The sequence below is a fragment of the Chiloscyllium plagiosum genome, chromosome 30, assembly GCF_004010195.1.
Source record: "Chiloscyllium plagiosum isolate BGI_BamShark_2017 chromosome 30, ASM401019v2, whole genome shotgun sequence".
Taxonomy (NCBI): Eukaryota; Metazoa; Chordata; class Chondrichthyes; order Orectolobiformes; family Hemiscylliidae; genus Chiloscyllium; species Chiloscyllium plagiosum.
Window position 1 is genome coordinate 30029594 of NC_057739.1, and position 7011 is coordinate 30036604.

The following is a 7011-nucleotide window of genomic DNA, read 5'->3' on the forward strand; positions in this document are numbered from 1 at the left end:
CAGGGTGAACAGAACCTCTGACACTCCTTTTTTTGTGTGCAGGTGTAGGACACAGTGAAGAACAACATGTGTGTAAATCTTTATTTATCTTCCACCACCCGGAAAAAAACAAAACACCTGAGTGGCCAGTGACAAGCAATTCTCTTCTCATCAAAGGACAATGCTGCATGATCAGTGAGGGGGAGGGCAGGGATAGAATCAGACTGGGAAATAAACCACTCCACTCCCTGCGGTGCCCACCTCTCCCTGCACAGCTCAAGTGTATTGGTGGACACCCTGTGCTCCTTCTCCAGGGACACCCGGGCTCTGACATAACCACAGAAGAGGGTCAGACAATCGGCCCGAGCGACCCCCTCCACGGCCCGCTCCAGTTTGGTCAGGCTCAGGAGCAGACCCACAAGACCCACACACACTCCTCTTTTTATTACACACTGATAGTGGCCCAGCCAGCACAGAGTCAGTCCCCTAAACTGAGGAGATTCTAAATCTCTTGATTAGATTTGTCTTTTTCCCTTTTCTCCTACAATAATAGCGGTAGTGCTTATTTTTCCCCAGCACCCATGTCATTGTGTGTGCAAGTGTCAGACACAGTGAAGAACAACAAGTGTGTAAATCTTTATTTATATTCCACCACCAGAAAGAAAGGAAACACCCAAGTGGCAAGTGCCCTTCACATCAAAGGGCAATGCTGCGTGATCAAACAGGGAAGGAGAGGGCGGGGATTAAATCAAAATGGAGTTGGACGGGGAAATAAAACACTCCACTCCCTGCGGTGCCCATCTCTCCCTGAACAGGTCAAGAGTATTGGTGGACACTGCGTGCTCCTTCTCCAGGGACACCCAGGCTCTGACATAACCACGGAAGAGGGAGGGGCAGGCATTCAGCCCTAGCATCCCCTCCACAACTCGCTGCTTAGACCAGTTTATGGCCAGTTTGGCCAGGCCCAAGAGCAAACCCACGAGGAGGTTCATATTCTTCTTTTTTTTTGTTTTTTTTACTCTCTGGAGGTTATTAGCATTTGACCTGCAGCAGGCATTGAATATCACACTGTTGGTGAAATAACTCCACAGAAGCTGCCATTCCATTACCAAGTCACCCTTTATTTAGAGAATGGCGAGTCCTTGACACTGAAACATGATGGATCAGCAAACATTTCCCAATTGGTTTCAATTCCATTTTAATTTTACAGGAATAAATAGAGTCACAGAGATGTAAAGCACGGAAAAAGACCCTTCTGTCTAAATTGTCCATGCCGACCAGATATCCTGAATTAATCTAGTCCCACTTGCCAGCACTTGGCCCATATTCTTCCAAACACTTCATATTCATGCACCCATCCAGATGCCTTTTAAATGTTGTAATTGTATCAGCCTCCACCACTTCCTCTGGCAGCTTATTCCATACACGTACCACCCTCTGCGAGAAAAAGTTGCCCCTTAGGTTCCTTTTAAATCTTTCCCCTCTCACCCAAAACCTATGCTCTATATGACTCCCCCACCCCAGGGAAAAGACCTTGTCTATTTACCCTATCCTTGCCCCTCATGATTTTATCAACCTCCATAATGTCACCCCTCAGCTCCGACACTCCAGGGAAAACAGCCCCAGCCTGTTCAGCTTCTCCCTGTCGCTCAAATCCTCCAATCCTGGCAACATCCTTGTAAGTCTTTTCTGAACCCTCTCAAGTTTCATAACATCCTTCCTATAGGAGGGAGACCAGAAATGCACAAAATATTCCAAAAGTGGCCTAACCAATGTCTTGTACAGCCGTAACATGACCTCCCAACTCCTGTACTCAATACTCTGACCAATAAACGAAAGCATACCAAACACCTTCTTCACTATCCTATCTACCTGTGACTACACTTTCAAGGAGCTTTGAACCTGCACTCCAAGGTCTCTCCCCAGCAACACTCCCCAGACTTTACCATTAAGTGTATTAAGTCCTGCCCTGATTTGCCTTTCCAAAATGCAACACCTAGCATTTATCTAAATTAAACTCCATCTGCCCTTCCACGGCCCATCTGATCAAGATTCCTTTGTACTGTTTATACAGTTAGTAAAAGTTTAAGCATTTGTTGGATTTACAATATGTCACTAACTTCTGCCGTGCCAACACCTTGAAACGTTTTTATAGGAAAAATCAGTATTGAGGTACTGTTGGCAGCTTAGCCAGTTGCAGTACAACTATATCAGCTTTTAAATAAAAACGGAATGTTGTTTTAAACCCATTTTTGTTGGTAGCTTCATGTGTGAGAACTATGTAAATGCTGGAACAGAATGGAGCAATTGTAATTTTGTTTTTACTGCCGGCTATTTTAAACAGCCCAGGACATGAATACAGTAAAATGCAACAACAGTACTGCACATCGCCAGGAGATGGCACCAAAGGAAGCGGAGTAAAGCAATATTATGTTCAGGAGCGGTCCAAGAATCCTGCATTCATTATTTGTGTTAAATGTTCCCTGTCTTTATGGTTTAAATGTTAAAACAAATGGTATTGCACTTACTTGAGATCGATTGTCAAACGAAATGCCAGATATTTAATTTTGGATTTAAACATCAAAAGTAGAAGGTTTGTGTCTGTTAAACCCGATCTAGAAATAACTTAGATTTAACGTATTAGTAAAATGCAATACTTAGTGGACTTCGTTTCGATTTATGGATCAGTGTGCCCCAATTAAAGGCTGCTTTTAATTACTTCATATTTTGTTTTTTTTTGGTTTAAGTATTTAAACAGAACTTTGCTGTGCGATTACTGCTAGGGAGCAGGTGCACGATACGTTTGAAGTGTTCAATTATTTTTCTTATTTTAAATGCCGGAGAAGTAAATGAGAAAGGAGAGCAAGGCATTATCCTTTGTCGTCCCAACAGCGGACCACATCTCGCATTCACTGTGTGAAATAGTTGCAGAATGTGTGCTATTTACTTCCACGTTGAAAAGCATGCTTTAAATTCCTGCTCGCGCCTCAAGGTGGGGAAGGTCAGGATAATAATGGTGATTAAATATGAATTACTAGTTAGGTCACAAATCACTCTGAAACTTCTCCACTAAGTCACTAATGATGCGGATCACCAACCGTTTACAATCTGCAAAAATAACTCAGTGAGCTCCTTTGATCGGAGCTTCAGCGTTTTAACCTGTGAAAGGTACAAGACAGAAACTTGTTCTAATGAAAACTCGCTCACCACATCCAAATCTTATTCCTTCGCCCCTTCCTAACTGTTCATTTTTCGTTTTGAACTAACGGGAAAATGTTTTGCAGTTGAGCCGACGGCAATTTAAATGTGTGAATTGGACTTTTTGGGGAACGCGGCGTGTTAATACCTTCAGATTCACGCGGGGGGGGGGGGGGGGGCATTGGATCCTCGTTGACCATTGTTTCAAAATAAATCTAAATCGCAGATTGGTTTATCGGCGCGTCTTTGGATTTCGTTTGCTTGTTTTCGAACACTTACACTAACAGTGACGATTTCAGCCAATAATCCTAAACAGTCTTTTAAAAATAGAAATCAGATCTTCTGAGGCGGTAACAGTTAAAATTCGATCAAAAGGCATTGGGTTTTCAATCGTTGATATTCCCAGGATGTGGGACTAAACCCAGTAGAAGCTTTAACTACAAGCGTGGAATACTATCTAACAAAAAAAGCTTATTTTAAAAAGTTAACAAAAAAAATGTAATTTTAGTTAGACGGTCCGCTATGAGATATTGAAGGAAATAACTAGTAATAGTAGAGTAATGTGTACAGTTTCCCCTCGCAGGAATCTGGAAAATTAGTGTCCAGAGGAGTTTAGTTTTGCATTCCATACAAATTGGTACTCGTTAAGGTGGGAACGCTTATTAAAATTTAGTCAACGCTTAAAAACCTTTTAACCTTTATTTTTGTTTGGAATAAGCTGAATCCATCCAGTGATGGAATAAAGTGGATTTCCAGTCTGTTCTGACTATACATTGAAAGCAAACAAAATGAAGTATTAGAGAAACTCAGCAGGTCTGATAGTAACTGTGGAAAGAGAACAGAGTTAACATTTCGAGTCCAGTGACCCTTCTTCAGAAACCAACTCGGTCTTCTCTCTGGACCGGCTAAGTTTCTACCAGAAGCTGTGTTTTTTCCGTTCGGGTTTCCAACATCCGCAGTTTGATCTTGGACCCCGGGCGCAGGGTTACAGGTGAGAGCCGCAGTCTGAAGCAATGTGACCCTGCAACTCGTCCCAGGCTCCTGAGCAATGCAGAGTCCATCAGCATTTCTCAATGAGGACATTTCGATGTTGCTTCACTGGGGAGTGACAGCAGTGCACGCTTTACCGAGGTAGGGGCCATTTTCCTTGCAATCGGGACGATAAGTGGCCAATTATGGTTCAAATTGGATTCGAAACACGATTTAAAAAGCGCGCTTCCCTTTGAACACCAAGTAATGACCATTATTAACCGGCGGGATAATCGTTTGAGCTCCAACCGATTAATCACTCTGTCTGGCCTCTGCCTTCCCTTCTTAACTGTCTATTAACCCGCCAATTATTCTCGTGTGGCGTGGGCTGGGTTCAGAACAGGGAGTTTGTGTCTGTTTGTATTCACCATCACCTTCCACTGAGAAATATTTAAAATAAATATTTTTGGAGTTCCAGAAATATTTAGGTTTGTGATTCAATCCAATGTCCTCAATAAAACTAGACACCAATTGGAGACTTATATTGGGAGGGGAAATCTCATTACCTTAAACACCACCACCCCCCTCCTTCCCAAACAAATTCTTTTGAAGTCGAGACGATCTCAACGAGTAAAAGAAATGTTCTAAAGGTTAAAGCCGAAAGTTCATCCTTAAAAACATTACTGCCAACAAGCAAAGGGTTAGAAGTCTGTAAATCCATCTCTATATCCGGGGTCAAATCTTACATCATTTTCCCAGCGGCCCTGATCAAATGCAAAGTTACAATGTGTGTGTGTGCTTTATTTTAAAGCCTGCCGTTGAAGGTGCAACAAATTCCAACCGAGCTGGTCATTGATTGGCGTTTGATCCATACCTCCATTAGCGAGTTCTGGTGAGGGGCTGCAACTAGCACGTGGGAATCCGAGCGGCCTTTGAGACCGGGAGAGAGGGGTTGAGTTGGAGAGGATCATTGTACAAGTGGCTCAGATGGAGGGGTCTCTGGGAAAGGCCAGATCGTGGCTCAGGTGGCTCACCCTGAACATCACTTGGTGGCGTGGTTCACCCATCGGGAAGGTGGCGTCAACACAGAATGTCAATCTCCAATGGTAAGGGTGACAATGGGCGCGATATTTTGCTAAAAAGTCCCCTAATGTCCCTGAAATCTGACTGAAAGTTTTTTTTAAAGCTATTGCAGTCGGGTAATAACTAATCTCAAATGAGATAGGAGTGTATAGGTCCGGCAAAGTCTATGGCGGTGTTATTTTTGTTTTAACTGGTTAATGTATTGAATTCTTTCTGCTTATAAAATTGGGAGGGATGCTAGATATAGAGTGGTTTACTTAGTAAATTAGGTTTAAAAACCTTCGAGTTGAGTGCGATTTGTATTGAAGTCAGGATACTGATTCACACTCGCCACAGAGTGGCTTGGAACTATCTTGTTTTAATGTAATGTCGGGTCCCAGTTTCGGAACTAACTGCAGAATCTAAAAGGGGACAATCAAACGGATTCAAACGTCCTTTCCTGTAATCTTCTTTGGATTTAAAATGTACGGATTCCAGCGGCATGTGGGCGTTTGTTACCCAACACCCCCGTTTCCCAGTGGGGGGAGAGAGAAGGAGGGGCGGGTGAAGGTGGGGGAGTTCCCGGTTTATGGAATTGCTCAGGTTTGGAGCATACCGTGAAGGTGTGGGATGATCATGTAAAGGGTCAACACCAGCTGTCTGGGCTAAAGAATCCATCTTGTGTATAACTATATACTGACCAGGGATGTTATAACACACAGCTCTGGAATAGGAAGGACTTAAACCCGGGATTCCTGGATCAAAGGAATGGACCCTACCAACACTCCATAAAAAGAGCTCTTGGACTCTCGCTGTGATTATAATGTGTTTTATGCGCAGCCGGGACTATCATTAAGAGCAAACCATGATGAGCTGAAAGGTGAATATTAAACAAGATTGTGTGCAGGAGTAAACTCCTGCAGCTGCTAGAATCTGTACTGAAAACGACAAATGCTGGAGATCACAGCGGGTCAGGTGCATCCATGGAGAGAAAGCAAGCTAATGTTTTTCAATATTGTTTGGGGGCAGGGGGAAGATGTGATAACCAGTTCTGATTGGGAGATACACAGACTGATCCCAAAGTGAAGGGAGAGCTCCCCACGCAGCCCACATCACCAACCCAGAGAAAGCCAAACATATAAATAGAAAGCAGAGCTCACTATGTCTGTCCAGTCGATGGCACACTAACGTGTCCACTGAGCTCTTTCTGTTGAAAGTTACCCTCACTCACAAGTAATCTTCAGATCATTCAAAGAGGATGAGGAGAGATCTGGAAAACATCCGATCTCTGAGGTTAGGAGTTGATGGACTTGGTTAGGAACTGACTGGAAGTACAGTTCAGGAAGGAGAGGAACACAACAAGGCAGGCAGCATCAGGAGGGAGAGGAACACAGCAAGGCAGGCAGTATCAGGAGGCTGGGAGAACACAGCAAGGCAGGCTGCATCAGGAGGCTGGGGGAACACAGCAAGGCAGGCAGCATCAGGAGGTGGAGAAGTCAATGTTTCGGGTGTAACCCGAAGAAGTGTTATATCCGAAACGTCAGCATTTAAGTAATATGCTTCTTTTTATTCTTTCTGCCAAAATGAACAACTTTTTGATTTGATTTGATTTATTATTGTCACATGTACCTATACAGGTCACTAGTCAGATTGCTTCTGCAGTATTGTAGACATTATTTATTGTATTATTTAAGAAAGGATGTAAATGTGTTAGAAAAGACTGACCAGACTAATACCTTTCATAGGCAGGTTGTCTTATGAGGAAATATTAAACATAGAACATAGAACATTACAGCGCAGTAC